The sequence below is a fragment of the Protopterus annectens genome, chromosome 2.part2 (genome assembly GCF_019279795.1).
Source record: "Protopterus annectens isolate FY-2018-M chromosome 2.part2, PAN1.0, whole genome shotgun sequence".
NCBI classification, from domain to species: Eukaryota; Metazoa; Chordata; order Ceratodontiformes; family Protopteridae; genus Protopterus; species Protopterus annectens.
The window spans coordinates 932,417,854-932,434,862 of NC_056730.1; the positions used below are offsets into that span (position 1 = coordinate 932,417,854).

Below are 17,009 nucleotides of genomic sequence, written 5' to 3' on the forward strand. Positions count from 1 at the left end.
TGAATGTGGTTTGTAAGTCTTTATTGTTAGATAAAATCATAGGAGGTTACTAGGCTAACAGCCCTACAGCCTTTTTAAGTCTAGCCATTCAAGCCCCAATTTCCAGTTACCAATGGCCACAGGCTAAAACAGCTTTGGTATAGGCCTGTACCTTAGAGCATCTACAAACTATCCCTGTCCACAAGGGCCACAGGTGACAAGCCAGGAGTGAGTTTGCAATTTCCCATCCTTTGGTTCAAATTGCATTTGAATGGGCTTAAGGAAAAGCTTTGCTTCAAATAAATGGGGAATCTGTTCCCCATAACCTTGCGGAAACTAACTGCAATGAACAGTCTGTTTTTCTATTTCATTTTCTTGACCACATAGATGCCACTGTATGTTTTCCCCCTTCTTTAGGGAAACATGATGTTATATTCATATGGAGTATTGGAAACTTAGCTAAGATACTGTTGAAGTTGTCCTAGTCTTCCGTAAGTGCCATGAGGTCTTTAATGCCCATCTGATCCACTACTAACTTAGGCTGGTTGAATGATAGTGTAACATCTCATCTGAATTATTGCAGTTTAGGAGTTCGGCACCCTTCCCTTCATTCTGCACTGCACTGTCAGTACTGAAACATGAATTGAGCACCTTGTAACAGAATCTAAAACCTTTCATTAATTAGAGGTAGATGTGTTATCTAGCACAACACTGGTACTAACTAAACACAGAACATCTAAGTGTCTGTATCTGAACTTGGATATGAAGAAAATAACAGTAATACCTGCTTCTAGGTGATAGAGTAGATCCATTTTGTATTTTTTCACCTGTCAATGTATAATAAACTGGTAGTATAAGACTGCATTCAGTGCCATTACTACCATGTCAAATATCAAATTCATAGTATCATTAAACTTAAGATGAAAAGGGAGAGAGACTGTTACAGATGCAGAAAGCATGAATAGGTACCCAGGCAGTAGACATTAGCAAAAAGACACAGAAAATAACAGATGAGTAAGGGTAACAAGGAGGACGACTATGTGATATTAGTACTTACTGCAAAGTGTGAGTGGGAGATGGGGTTGGTGCAAACAGTGGTGCAGCAAGAGGGGGGGTGGACATTCTTGGTATCATGGAAAAAATGGGCCAATGATTCATGGTATCACAGAAAAATAGGCCAATGAGAGGGGGTGGGCATTCATGGTAGCATAGAAAAATGGGCCAATGACAAGAGGGAGGTGGGCATTCATGGTAGCATAGAAAAATGGGCCAGTGACAAAAGTGGGTGGGCATTTATGGTATCTTAGAAAAATGGGCCAATGGGAAAAGGATGTGGACTTGGAGGGGGTGGGCAGGTAGGCTGTTCAGAAACAAGACAGTGAGAAGTAATACTACTGAACAGCATAAAGGAAGGTATCAAATGTAAGGACAGAGAAGAAGAATGAAAGCAAATGTGTAGGCAGGGCCAAGATCTCTAATTAGCATTCTGGAATTTAAGGTAGAGGAAAGATGCATCACTACAGAGTGTTGGCCACCAAGACACTTCAAGGGAGGATGATGAGAGAGGGGAGAGAATAAAGAACTGGGCAGGAGAAATATGATGCACTGATACTTCCAGAAGCACACTGAGAGGTTCGAGCTACTTAGCAACGAGAGAGCAGGAACTGAATGTGAGGTGCTGGACCATGGGGCTTCAATCTAGTGAGGGTTGCACCAGAAATGATAGAATTATGGCTGTGGTTCTAGCCAAAGTGGAGGGGATTAGGGAAATCTAGGAGACTGTACTGTTAGCTGGTGGTGTTTGTAGCACTGTGTGTTAACTAGAGTTGGTGGAAAGGGTAAAACTATAAAGAAATCAACAGTGATGTGAGATTTTAGAGAAGTGGATGAAGCTGTGCTAGGGAGATGGTCAGTGCATAATTACGTGCTGGGGGCCAACTGAGAAATAAGTTATGGTATTGTATTACCAGGCTGTGGAGTAGTGATTCATCAATGGGACAAAGCAGAAATTCCCTAAGACTCCAACAGCAGAATAAGTTATTTCTTAAATTTATTTCATTGAATTGCACTTCTTAATGCTTATAATTGTCCTCTACAGCTAATCTACCACATTTTGTACTGTTATATAGCTTTTTTTACTGTTTGACTGCATTTGTATACTGTTGTATACCGTTTTAACTGTATATGTCATTGCTAGATAGTGTTTCATTACTGTAATTGCATTTTTACTGAATTACTTAACTGTAAACTGCTTTTTCACACTGAGAATTGTATTTTCTGTTTGTGAGAGCTCTATCTGTGCTTTACTGTGCATTTTTGTGAGGTTTCTGTGTTCTAGTCAAGTAGCATAATCTTTATAGAGGCCTGCTGTTGTCCAGGCCTGGCTGTTTTGTTTGTTGAGTTTCCTGTTTCAGACAGCCATGTTCTGCTGATAGTGTCTTGTCTTCTCTGTTATTTAGAGAAACAGGGTTGCCTGATTTTCTCTAGCATGAGTGATTGGTTGAACGAGCAGTGGCTAGCAGGTCTGGGTAATAATTCAAAATTTTAGATTATTCCCTCTTTTCTGGTATTTAAACCCTGTGTCTGCAGGGGGCTGTGCTTGTATTTACAAGGCTGTGGAGTGGTGATTCATCACTGGGATAAAGCAGAAATTCCCTAAGACTCCAAGAGCAGAATAAGTTACTTCTTACATTTATTTCATTGAATTGCACTTCTTAACGCTTATAATTGTGCTATACAGCTAATCTGCTACATTTTGCAGCCTTATAAAGTTTGTTGAGTTTCCTGTGTTTCTGGCAGCAATCTTCTGCTGATGACTCTGATCTATGGTATATAACAATAAGTATCATGTTTTATTTTGCTTTTTTCCTAATTATTGCTTATTCTAGATATTTATAACACTTTTTATTGTCTGCTGCATACTTTTTACTGTATTTTATTTATAAAATCTAATCTGCATGGTTGTACTAAAATTGACTGCCTTACAGGTGCAGATAAATAAGGTTTTTACTGTCACACTGTTTATAAATCTTTTCTAGCTAGTTTCACTGTGTTTAAAGTATTAACTGGAAATTTTCTCCAGTTATTAAACATCTGTTTGTTCTGATTTCCTGCCAAGGAGAGTATCATATAACTTATTTGTTTGCAGTTAAAAGCATTCTCTAGAGTCTCCTTGCTCTGTTATCTGTTTAAAATGTTCATTAAGTGGCTCACTGCTGTTTTTCTGCTTTGATAAACATTTCTGTAGTATTTTCTGCCTAAAGTAATTTAGGCAGAATAAAATAAAATAGAATAAAATGTTCTTATACTTGGCTTTGCAGTTGCCCGCCCCTACTATAAATTTGATCTGGGACACTCCTCCCTGTCTAGTGCCATTAGCTCATTCTACCTAATACAGAGAGAACATTTGAGAAGGCCAAACCACTTAGGTTCTTAACCTTGAACTATCTTATGTTCCTCCTTTCTCCCTTTCCACTTTACTTAAAATAAAACGTTGCTAGAATCTCCTTGTGTTCTGACTGGTATTCTCAGCTGATAAGTATATTTTTTGGCACATTTTAACTGTTCAGAGTTGAATAAAACAATAATTGAATTAAGTTCAGAATACAGTTTGAATAAATTGCATTTATTTAAACTGTGTTTGCTTTAATCTTGCTGCACACTCAAGTGTGCTAGCTTGCAGTGCACGTGAATTGTTTTTAGTGTTGTTTTAGCTGCTTTTCTGTAAAAAAAAAAAAAAATTGTAAGCTTGTTTCCTGCTTTTCCTATAACTATTCTAGTCCAGCTACAGATTTGTTGTATCCGGGACTGTTTGTCAGCTTCTGAGCCCCCCCCCCCCAGCCTTTCTGTGTTAGAGGGAAGCCTTCTAACTTATCAGTGGGAGCGGTAAGCACTAGGTAGCCTATCTACCACAGGAGGAGTGGTTTCTGGCCCAGAAATTGGAGTTTATTGGCAGTTTGTGCAGTTTTTCCATCTCTTTCAACTTTTTGTTTTAAAAGCCCATGTTTGTGCTTGTTTCCCACCTTTCCTGTAACTAGTCTAGGCCAGATACAGATTTGCTGTATCCAGGACTGTTTGTAAGCTTCGGAGTGGTGCCAAAGTCTGCTCTTCACTTTTTCCCTTAGATTAGATCTGCTAGTTCTCACCTCTCCTGCAGTTTTACTAGCTTATTAGTTTAGCACTTTACCAGACTTCTTGTAGCAATTATTATAGCACACAAAAGTGATACCAGCACTAAACGTGCTACAAGGAAACAGCTCCATTACTTATTAATGCCCACCCCTCCAGGCATGTCTAAAGGTCAGTTCCCTGTGCTTTCTGCTATTAACCTGGTGAACTTGGGCATCCTGAGGCAATGTAGCATCTGCCTCATGTACACTGACAACCCTCTCCTCTTACCTCCCGACACTCAAACTTGCAAGAGATGCACTTATATATCCAAATTTGGAAGCCACACACTCTCCAGCTAAGACTGGAATAACTGGTCAAGAGGAGAAGGTCAACCTTTGCACCACACCACATGGAACATATAGCCATCCAGAACACACACCAGCACTGCCTTCACATAAAAACACAAACCACACACCCACCTTCGAGGAGGCTCTCAATAAAAATCTACTCAAACTGTAGAGACCTCCGAGGCAGAAATGCACTCAACCACCACAACACAACATTAACCATGAGACACATAACTCTACTAAACAGTGTGCCACTCAACCAAAGTCCCTAAGGCAAAACAGCATGCCTAACACCCTACTCATAGGTGACTCGATAGTGAGGCACACTGATGTCCCACTCACTAGACTGAATAAGGAGAAAGTAACACTCAGCTGCCTGTCAGGTGCTAGGATCCACCACATAATCCATGCACTCTCCCTCAACAACAGGTACAATATGACTCTGCCATTGTACATGTGGGTGTGAATGACCTGAGATGTACCTCCCTGGACTACATGAAAAGAGACATGGAGGAGCTCTCGGATTATGTATCCCAGGTGGGTATGACCCTAGCCCTGAGCAGCCTCCTACCATCACCCAGAATAATACCACAGTACAAGCAGAAAATTATCAATTTCAACAATTGGCTAAGTTTCTGGTGTCATTCTAAGGGGATCCAGTATCTGCCCAGGATGACATGATTGACAGACCTAGATGCTTTGCCAGAAATGCCCTGCATCTGTCACCCCATCAGCTTCCAGATATTGACCAAGGCTCTTGCCACCGCTATAGTGCCTTTTTTAGGCGGTGTTCCAAAGACCAAATTACCACCATAACATAGGTTCATAGGTTGGTACTAGGTTATCAGCCCTAGGGCCTATACAAGCCTAGCCATAACAATTTCCTGGCTATTTCTTCTCCCAATATTTACTTCCCTGGACCTCTGTCTAGCAGGGTGACTGATGTGATCCCTGGGGTGAATTTCCTATCTACCATCCAATTGTTAAGGTTCCTTTTGAAGAGAGCCAAAGAGATGCTCTGCTTGACATGTATGGGCAGTCTATTCCAGAGTCTGGGAAGTCTCTGGGTCAGGAATCTATCCCTCCAGCATGTTTTGTTCATTGTGATGACAAGGTTTAGATCCATGGAGCGAGTGGCTCTGAGGGATTGGGATTTCTTTAAGTGTAGCATGTCCAACAGCAATGGGTTTGACATGGCCTTGTATGTTAAGCAGAGATCGCCTCTGAGTAGACGTTATGCGACAGAGTATAGCTCGACTTTTTTAGATGGTCAGCATAGGGCATCTACTTTAGGCCTGTGATTCTTTTAGTGAGATATTTCTGTGGCCTTTCCAGTTGTTGCAGATGTCTTGAGGTGTAAATGTCAAACGGGGCATTGTATTCTATAATGGGTCTAATGAGGGATGAGTACAGTGGGACAATGACCTCCTTTTTTCTGAATGAAAAGCCCTTAGTGATGAGGTGTGCCACACAGAAGGATTTCCTGACTGTTGTGGCGATGTGGATATCGAAGGTGAGACCATTGTCCACCTGTGTCCTTAAGTCTCTCATCACACTTTCGGTGTTTAGTGTACTGCCACCTATGTGGTAATTCACGGGTACATGTTTTTTCCCAAAGGGGATAACTATACATTTCTTGGCATTGAGCTTGAGCCCATGGCGCTGGCACCAAGCATCTGTTTCTGTAAGGCCATTCTGTAGAATATCCACATCATTTGGGGATTCAATAATGGCTCCCAGTTTGCAGTCATCAGCAAACTTTGTTAGCCAGAGTCTCTTAGTGTTGACCTGTACTTCAGAGAGGTAGATGCCAAAGAAGAGCAGTCCCAGGACTGAACCCTGAGGTACTCCACTTGTCACTTGTCTGGAGCTGGATTTGGAGTCAGCTACTTTTACATTGTGGGTTCTGTCAGTAAGCCAGTTGGCAACCCATCGAGTGACATAAGGATTAATGCCTAGCTTAGTAAGTTTATCTATGATTCCAGAGTGGGGGATGGTGTCGAAGGCCTTGGCGGGGTCCAGATAGGCTGAGTGGACTGCCTTACCCTCGTCCACAGCTCTGGAGACTGATTCAAAGAAGTCAGTCAGGTTCAGGAGACAAGACAGCCCTTCACAAACCCAAACTGGGTGGGGTCCAGTGTTTGAAAGTTGCCAATGTCTTTGTTTATAAGTTCCATGATAATATGTTCCATGGCCTTGCAGATCTGGCTTGTCAAACCAATGGGGTGGTAGTTACCAGGATCCAAGGTGGATTCCCCCTTGTGGAGTGGGATAACTGTAGCTGTGCACCACTCAGTAGGCACGAAGCCTGAGGTGAAGCTATGATTTAACATGACACTTAGGTGCGGTGCCAGTTCATTTTGTAGTTCATGTAGTACACAGCCCAGGATATCGTCTGGTGCCATGGATGCTGTATTCTTAGCTTTGGAGAGTGCAGTTTTTACCTGTGTGGCTGTTATTACTGGAATTTGGCATCTTTCGGTATTGAGATGGGGCTTTTAGGGGTGAGGGGGGGTAAAGTTGTTACTGAATCTGTCTGCCAGGATATTGGCAATATCCTTGGGATTAGTATATTTAGTGCCATTCTGCTGTAGCTCAGAGCATAGCCATTTAGATTCTTGGCATAGCTATAGAATGCCTTGTGGATGTCTATGGAATCTTTGACAATTTTATTTTCATAACTAGCTTTGGAGGATTTTATGAGGGATCTCAGCTTCTTACTGAGGCTGATAATGGAGTATTTTGCATCCTGGGATTTTCATCTTTTTTCAACAGTTTCTTCCTTTTGTTGTAAAGTTTGTTTATGGCAGGGGACCACCAGATTGGCTTCCTTTTTTTGGAGAAGAGCATCTTGGTTCTATTTGGGATGACACGTGCGCGAGTGGATGTGCTCGTAGAGTGCCTTAGTGTAGGATTCATCAGTCGAACTTTCGGTTCCCGTTTGCATGGGTGTCATGACGTTTGTCACTTCTGACTTGAGTAGCATGAAGTTGGTTTTGGAGAAGTTTTTTACAGAGGTTTCCTTACTGGGGGTGGGGTGGGGGAGGGATGTTAATGTCGAGCATGATTAGCGTATGGTCAGACCTAACCAACAAGGGGGTGACCATAGGTGTGGAGTATCGATTTCCCATGTTGGTATTGACCAGGTCTAGGATATTGGAGCCCCTGGCGAGACTATGGATTTGTTGATCCAGGGCATTGGAATTTATGAATTCCAAGAACCGTTAGGCAAAGGTGTTGGTACACGAGTAGTTTTCTCACTTAATGGCAGGGTAGTTGAAATCACCCAGTATTAGGGTGTTTGGTTGTATCTTAATATTTTCCAGTATGTTTAGAAAGGTGTAGTGAGAATCTTGGGGCATGGTGGGGGGTCCGTAGCAAGCTGCAATTTGGATTGCAGTCTTACCTAGTGTTAGTTGCACCTGGAGAATTTCAGATGCATTGTGTTGGGCAACTAGCCTGGTGGTGTGAGTATCCTTGGTGAATATGGACACACCTCTACCTTTAGTGTTTCGGTCCTTGTTTGGTGGCTGAAAAGTGTGGTAAGAGTTGATGCCTGGCTTTGCAGGGGTGCTCTCTGTAGCCTTGAACCAGGTCTCATTTACTGCACAGATATCGATGTTCTCCATTTTTAGGACTGCCTGCAAACAAATGCAATCTGAGGGTCATGCTTCTCAACGCTAGAAGTGTAAACCTCAAAATGCACTTGCTTGAAGCACTCCATAAAATGGAGAAAATCGACATTTGTGCTGTAAGAGAGACCTGGTTCAAGGCAGCAAAAAGCACCCCTGCACTACCAGGCTATAACTCATTCCACACCTTTCAGCCCCAGAACTTGGACCGAAGCACACCTCCAGACTGGTAGCCCAACATAACACATCAGCGATACTTCAGGCATAGCCTACATTGGGTAAGACAGCGATTAAGGTTGTATCCTGCTATAGGTCCCCAGGCATGCCCCAAGACTCACACTCCATATTCCTAAGCACCCTGGAGAATATTAGGGTCCAACCTAACACTCCCATACTGGGCAACTTCAACTACCCTTCCATTAACTGGGAAAACTACTCATGTACCAACACACTGGACAGCTTGTTTTTACCCCCATTAGAGGTAGCAACATCCTTGACCATCATTACTAACATTGGTGACCGTTGCTCTACACCAATAGTCAACTCCTCCCTGGTTAGATCCGACCACAAACCAATCACCTTGGAAATCCACATCCCCCCCCCCCTCCACAAAGGTAACCACCATGAAAACTTCTCCAAAGCTAACTTTGGGCTCCTAAGAACAGAGGGGGCTAACTTCACGGCATCCATGCAACTGGAGAATAGTTGCCTGATCACTGAATCATACACCAGTGCACTGTACAAACACGTACACAAAAGCATGGATCTCACCATACCCAATAGAACCAAGACATTCTCCTCCAAAAAAAGCAAGCCAATCTGGTGGTCCCCTGCCATAAACAAACTCCACAACAGAAGGAAGAAACTGATGCAGAATAAGGTGAAGTCAAGGAATAGAAAAACTCCCTTATCAGCCTCAACAAAAAGCTGAGATCCCTCATCAAATCCTCTAAAGCTAGCTATGAAAACAGAATTGCAGCAGACAGTAAAGACAACCACAAGGCCTTCTATAGTTATGTAAAGAATCTCCATGGCTATACCAAGATTTGCTCTGAGTTACTGCACAGTGGTACCTTTTATACCAAGCCAACAGATATTGCCAATATACTGGCCAACAAATTCAGTGCCAACTATACCCCTCCTCCCCTAAAGGACCAGTCACATTACCAGTAGATTGCCAGGCACCCAGTAGTACTGCTGCACAGGTTAAAACAGCACTGTCCAAGGCCAAGAATACAACTTCTATGGGACCTGACAATATCCCTGGCTGTGTTCTACATGAACTACAGAGTGAACTGCTACCACACCTGTGTGCCCTGTTCAATCACAGCCTCACCTCAGGCTTTGTCCCTACCGAATGGCACACTGTTACAGTCATCCCTCTCCACAAAGGAGGAGTGAATACAGACCCTGGAAACTATCGCCCCATTAGCCTGACGAGTATGATATGCATAGCTATGGAACACATCATCATGGACCTAATAAACAAGGATATATAGAATCTCCAAACTCTGGATCCCACGCAGTTTGGTTTTGTGAAGGGTAGATCATGCCTGCTCAATCTGGTCGACTTCTTTGAGTCAGTCACCAGAGCTGTGGATGAAGACAAGGTGGTTCATACAGCCTTCCTTGATCTGGCCAAGGCCTTTGATACCATTCTCCAGTCAGGAATCATAGAAACACTCACTAAGCTAGGCATCAACCCCTGTATATCTAGGTGGGTTGCAAACTGGCTCACAGATAGAACCCACAGTGTGAAAGTAGCTGACTCCAAGTCAGACTGCCAACCAGACACGAGTGGAGTCCCACAGGGTTTGGTCCTGGGTCCACTCCTGTTTGGTATCTACTTCTCTGAAGTTCAGGCCAACATGAAGGGACTCTGGCTGACAAAAGTTGCAGACAGTTGCAAGTTGGGAGTTATTAATTCCCCAAGTGATGTTGACATCCTACAGAAAGAAGACCATACTGAGACCAACAACTGGTGTCAGAACAATGGCCTTAAGCTCAATGCCAAAAAATGTGTTGTCATCCCCTTTGGGATAAACCCGGTTCCCATGAATTACCACATCAGTGGTAGTCCACTGAACACAGAAGGCATTATAAGAGATCTGGGAACACAGGTTGACAGCAGCCTCTCTTCTGATCACCACATTGCCACTGTGGTCAGAAAGTCCTTCTATGTGGCATATCTCATTACTAAGGGGTTTGCATCCAGGAAAAAATAGGTCATTGTCTCCCTCTACTCTTCCCTCATTAAGCCAATCATCAAGTACAATGCCCCATTTGGCATTTACCTCACTAGACACCTGCAACAACTGGAGAGGCCGAAAGAGGATCCTAGGTCTTAAACACTTGTCCTGTATGGACAGACTCAGAATACTCCAACTGTTCTCTCTCTCCTATCACCTACTTAGAGGAGATCTCTGTTTGACGTACAAAGCCATGTCTGACCCAGCTCTGTTAGAAATGCTACATCTAAAGAAATCCTAATCCCTCCACACCACATGCTCCACAGACCTCAACCTCATTACCATAATCAACAACATGCTGGAGGGACAGGTTCATAACCCAGAGACTGCCCATACTATGGAATAGACTTCCCATACATGTCAAGCAGAGCACTTCACTTGCCCTTTTCAAGAGAAATCTTGATGAGTGGATGGGAAATAGAAAATTCACCCCGGGGATCACTCCACTAGCTCTACTCGACAGAAGCACTAGGTACTAAGGTCAGGTGGCACAATGCCAGGGTAATACTATGGACTAGGCTTGTAAAGGCTCCAGAGCCATTAGCCTAGTACACACCTATGAGACAAGGATGAAGTACTGAGAGCTACATGCAAGAGTTTGAGTAAGGAAAGATGAAGAGAAGAAATGTCAAGATGGTATGAAAATCACAGAAGCAGGGAAAAAAGCAGACATACTGAAGAAATTGTTTGTACCATTTTTTTGAAAAAAATCACAAGGAGGATGTCATGATAGGGCAGTGGTGGAAGAAGAGGGGCATAACACCAAGATAGGGGAAGGAGGAACAGAGAGACCTGACATGAAGGAGGATAAAGTACAGGGACAAGATGACCTGCCTGTTAGAGTCCTCAGTTAATCATACCAGTTTGCCTGCACATCCCATAAAGGAGATCTGTAGCAGATTAATGGCAGTACTGAAAGCACCAGAAACCTGGAGGGCAGCAAGTGTAATACCCTTTAAGAAGTTGATGGAGGAAGAGATGAGGAAAAATCCAGGGAGCAACAGATCTATTAGCCTAAACTCTTAAAGATGATGCTCTGGGAAAGTTGGGCTATTTTTCTAGAGGACAGCAACTTTCAGGTCAACAACCAGCATACGTTTATGACTAAAAGGAGCTGTGCCTTAAAACTTATTCAGGATAATTCATTTGGAAATACCATTGGACGTAGTCTACTTAAACCCCAGCAAAGATTTTGACTTGGTCCAGCAAGGTAGCTAGCAGAAAACTGCTAGGGTAGGTGTAGGAATGAGATTGTGGATATTGACTGCTGCATGGGCGGATGGATGGTGAGTAGTACACAGAAAGTTGCAGTGAAAGGCCTGATGTCAGGAATATGAGACTTGATTATTGGAATACCAAACTGGAGATGTTGTACTGGATCCAGTACTCTGTAATGTACTTCTTTCAAACAAGATGGAGAAAACACAGAAGAAGACTAAGCTCTTCACCAACAACTCAGACAGCTGCAGCAGTGCAAGATGTAGGAGGGGGTAGGTGAAAGAGCCTAAGCATTGTTAGGAAATATTAATTGAAAGGGATGTTGTCTCATTCATGCACTTGGCCCAGAACAACCCTAGTGTGAAATATCACTTGACAGAGTGGAACTGCTGGCAACTGAAAAGGAAAAGGATATGGGATATTTTTTCTTTGTTGAATCTTTTTATTAATATTTTTAAAAGGCTGAAGTCATGATCTCTTATTATAACAAACCAAAAACATTTTGTAGGCAGATATTGAGAATAAATTCACATTATTGAATGGTACACAGCAGCAGTTGCACTAAACATTAAATGTAAAAATATGAGGCCTGATTCCAAATGACTTGCTCGTCATGTAAGTAACTTACTCCTTTGTAAGTCTGTCTGATTCCAAAAAGGCTTGCACCAGTAGGCCAGATTCCAAAACACTTGCTGTTGGAGTAAATTATGTGTCTGTGGCAGTGTTTTTTTTTTTTTTTTTTTGCTGAGGAGGTTTTGTTGATGGTTAACTTTACAGAGTATGTTTAGTTATCCTGCTCTTTGTCTTTATGCTTCATCTTCATTTTCCTGGATAACCTGTTTGTATCCCAAGTTGGGATTGCTGCATTGGATGGTTCCCACTGCCGTCTGTAATGGAATCTTTCACTGGTATTTTGCTTCATTTTATCTGGGATGGACTTCGGTTTGCTTTAGCAGTTGAGGTTCAGTCAGATATATTTTTGATGTCTCCTGCTTAACTGCTGCTGTTCATTGCATTGGGTTGACAGGACGTGGATGATATGTTTATCTGATGACTGATGATACTGCTGTTTGGAACTTTTTCCATTTCGTTTCCAAGCTGATGGTCTACTGAAGTGTCCACAGAGAGCTTGTTTTATTGATGGTGCTGATTTTGGTAGAGATATATATTTTTTTACATGTTATTTACTAGATGCCCTTTATGGGAGGCCTTGTGATTGATTTTGTCTGCCTCACATATACTGTTGCTATCTACCAAAGCACTCATTTTCTTTCTTTTTTAAAGGAAATATCTTTATTAAATTATTAATTATGACACAGGCAATCGTACATTTATATAACTGAAAACAAACCATATTTAGATATTTTCATTTGCAAACATTATACATCACTTAAAAGCTATCCAGTCATTGTTAGTCAAACATTACAAAGTTCATTCAATTTCTGCCTTCCCTTAAACCTCATTCCTCCTCCAAAATATTATTCACCATGTATTGTTCCCACAATTCTCATTTTTTCTATGTAATTTGCTCGTAGCATTTTCTAAAGATCTCACGTCCATTTGTTTTATCTCTACTAATATATTCACTACTACTAGTATAGTTGGTTTTGACTTTGATTTCCATTTTCTAGCAACTACTTTTTTGGCAGCCACCAGAATTAAACTAAGCTAGGCCTTACTGTGTCTAGGCAATTCCAGTTCTGTATCGCATCTCAAAAAAAAAAAAATAGTTTGCAGGGATTTTTTTAAAGCCTGCCAACTCATTGCACTCTCAAAAAATATGTTCCAGTTAGCTCTTTCTTCCCTATCACACCTCCAACATTTGCAATCTATCTGAGAAGTCTGCTGGGGATATACAAATACCTATGCAAACACTTCCAAGCAAAGATCCTAAGTCTTGTAGATGTTGCTGTATATTTGGGAGCCATACATACATCCCCATTGTTTCTTTGTGAATTGCTTATCCACTCTGTCTTCTCAGTCCTATCTAACCTCCTCTAATTGATTCCTGTAGTTAACATGTAATATTTTGTATGCCCTACTAATTGTCAATTTTTTAACAGCAGCTTCTGTTCTAGATTCTACTAAAACCTCTACCAGTGCTGGTCTTTGCTTAGGATCCCCTATTTATTTCTTTTTGGCTATACTGTGATATCCGTCCTTGATAAGGAAGGCAATCTCAAGCCTGCAGTCCAAACAAATTCTTGGCCTGTTTTCATTCTGTTACCTTTCCCTTCTCTGATTATTTGCTCCCAGCACTTTGGTTCCTTTGCTGGTTTTCTCCAATAAATTCTCACCCCTCTTGCCTATTCTTTGACCCCCTAATTGCAGTCATCTCTGTCAGAAGAATCTCCTTTCTCCATTCCCATATTGGATTAGTTTGTAAAATACTATTCTGCTACTTTATAAATATAATGTTCCATTATTTTATTCTTCTTAAGGATCTGCAGTCAAAATCCCTGTCTCTCCTTGTTTCCTGAGCTTCTTCCTGTTTCACCATCATCCCTTTCCACTTTGAATTGTAGCTTTCAGCTTGTGCTGTGTATAGGAGCCACAAGTGTGTAGCTCTTAAATACCCCTTCAGATCAGGTAATCCCAAACCACCTTGTTCTTTTGGAAGGATCAACTTATCCCATTTGACTCTTGCCCTCTTCCCTCTCAGATAAAAGTCTTCAGCTCTTAATAATTACTGTCCACAACTTCTCTGGTTGATTAAAATATACCTGGCCTTTGTATAAAACTAAAGGGAATAGAAACATTTTCTCTGCTTGTACAGGGATGAAAGCTCCTAACCATTTCTCTGTACTGTGTTATTTAAGATGTTTACAGTGATTAAAAGTTTGAATTCACTACAAGCCTTTTATTTACAATATGAATTGAGGATGTGTATGTTTTCCTGCCTTTTGACACTACATGAGCACTGTGGTTTTTGGTTACTGCTTGTATCTTGCTATCCATATCTGTAAAACACCACTTCCAATTTCTCAGATTTTGTATTATCTTTTGTTTAGCCTCTTCCCATATATCCTTAGCTGCCATAACAGAATCCTTTGTAGTCCATACACCTAACTACTTTATTTTATCATGTCCCCATAAATAAAGGTATTGCTGAACCAATTTGTGTGTGGATGCATCGTTTACAGCTATTGCCATCGTTTTATCTTCATTAATTTTGTATTCCAAAAAGTTTTCAACCTGTCTCCAAATGTTCCACAACACTGAAATGTCCTTTTTAGGTTTTATCAGGTATAAAATAATATCACATGCAAATAAAGCCAACCTTTCTTGACTACCATACCAATTATATCTTTGAATTTCTGAATCTCGTTTTCTTTGTCATGATTCTAAGTATTATGCAAATAACAAAGGGAAAATAGGACACCCCTGTCTAGTTCTTCTGCTCAAACAGAACTTATCAGAGAGGAATACACCCCCCAACACACACCCGTGATCCTTCTTATGTCCTCCTAATCAACCTTACAGTTTTATCAGGGAATACAAATGCTTCCATTGCCCTTCTCATAAAATCCCAGCTTACTATGTCAAATGCTTTCTTTGCATCAAGATCCACCAACAACAGTGGCATTTTTTTTACATTCTGCTTCCCTTTGGATCATTTTTCTGTTAATCTTGTCAAATGTTTGTCTCCTCTCTACAAAACCAGATGGATCCATATCTATCAATTTTGGCATCACCTTTGCTATTCTTTTAGCCATTATATACTAAACACTTTATAATCATGGTTTAGAATCAAAATGGGTCTATATAAAACTGGATCTGATGGGTCTTTGCCCTCTTTAGGTATTACAGCCATCGCCACTTTCTTCCAGGATGTTGGTGCTTCTCCTCCTTTTAAAATACTGTTAATCAAAACCTTCCAGATCATAATCACTTTCTTCCTTCTTAGTTTCCAAACTTCTACAAGAATACTATCTATTCCTAGGGGTTTTCTCAAAAAATTGTTATATAGCACAGATTTTCATAACATTTCTGAAATATTTCTAATACCTCTACAGGTTCTCTGGTTATTTATTATCCTTCTTAAAGGCTCCCTAGGTTTGGCAAGAACCCTTTCTACTTTCTGTTGTCTGAGCCATTGTGTTAAATGTTTTTGTGCTTTGGCGTTATTATCAAAAACTAATTGCTTAACAGCCATATTTCTAAACTCATGCATATTATCAAGGTACTCCCTTGTTTTCTCTTTAGCTCTCTAAAATTGCACATATTCTTGTTCTGTAAGATTCACCCTGTTCTGCAATACTTAATCCTTTGAGAGTTCCTCTAAATAATTCTTGTTACTACTTAATCATATCTCATTTTCTTTTATCTCCACCCTGTTTTAAACTGCACTTTAATTTGATCCCACTCCCTAGTTATATTTTCAGAAGAAATGTCCATCTTCTCTAATAACTCCCAAATAATTTCCACTACCATTCCTTAAATTCCTCTCTTTTTAAGATATTGCTGGGGAAGCTTCAGTGTCTCATTTTTATTTCATTACCCTGGATTTTTATTTTAGTTATTATTGGCACATGATCTGATATAGCTATTGGTTGTGTATCAAACCTTTCAATTAAATGCATCTGTTCCTGTGAAATATAATTTCTGTCTATCCTAGCCCAGTTTTTGTGCCTTTGAGAATAATATGTAAATTATCTCTGAACGCCTACTACTGAATTCACATTTTCCATACCAAATAGTTTCATAAATTTCTTCAAAAATCTACCCTCTTTTGTTGCATTTTCCCTTCTAGGCTGCCCAGACATATCCTCACTGTTGCAAATCAAATTCCATTCCCCACCAATAAGTAATATTTCCTACTATAAGCTGATTATGTCTCCCAGAATTTTCTTAAGCTCCACTGTAGCATTTTTAGGTGGAATATAAATACATAGCAGCGTAATCCATCTCCCTTGCCAGTAGCGTCTTAGCACTCTTTTTTTTCTTCTTCTATCACTATTGGAGCTCCTCTTACAATGAATATAAGTACTCTTTTTTCATTTGTCCCAGATATTCCACCGAATAGCTATCCTGAAATCCTTTCCTTATCAAATTCACATGCTCATTTCTTTCCAAATGTGGCTCCTGTAGCATAGCTGTTTGTAGTCTGCATTTTTTTATTTTTTTGCATATATCTATGAGACCATTCACATTTAAAGAAAATATGGAAAGTGTCATTGTGATATGAAGTTATTATTCCCACCTGTTATGTAGAACAGATTTTAAAAAAAAAAGTCTAGTTTCAGCTTATGTGTTACATGCATAAACTAATGTTTGGCAAGTTGATCTTTTATACAGCTGTTTCTTGTCATGTCCATTTGAACCTACATCACATCGCACAAGACTTTTTGTTATAATGAAAACCCTCAAACACAACAAAACAAACACCACAGAACCTATCAATTTAATGCTAACACACAAAACTGTGCACATTTTCAAACAATGAAGTTTAACCCTCTTAATAGGAACAATTG

The 17,009-nt window shown here is 40.6% G+C and overlaps 1 protein-coding gene across 1 annotated transcript in view; it reads left to right on the forward strand.

Moving 5' to 3' along the window:
* LOC122795855 (xanthine dehydrogenase-like) overlaps window positions 1–17,009 on the forward strand; it is a 5,725,158-nt gene that overhangs the window by 1,899,368 nt on the left and 3,808,781 nt on the right. The window lies entirely within an intron of this gene.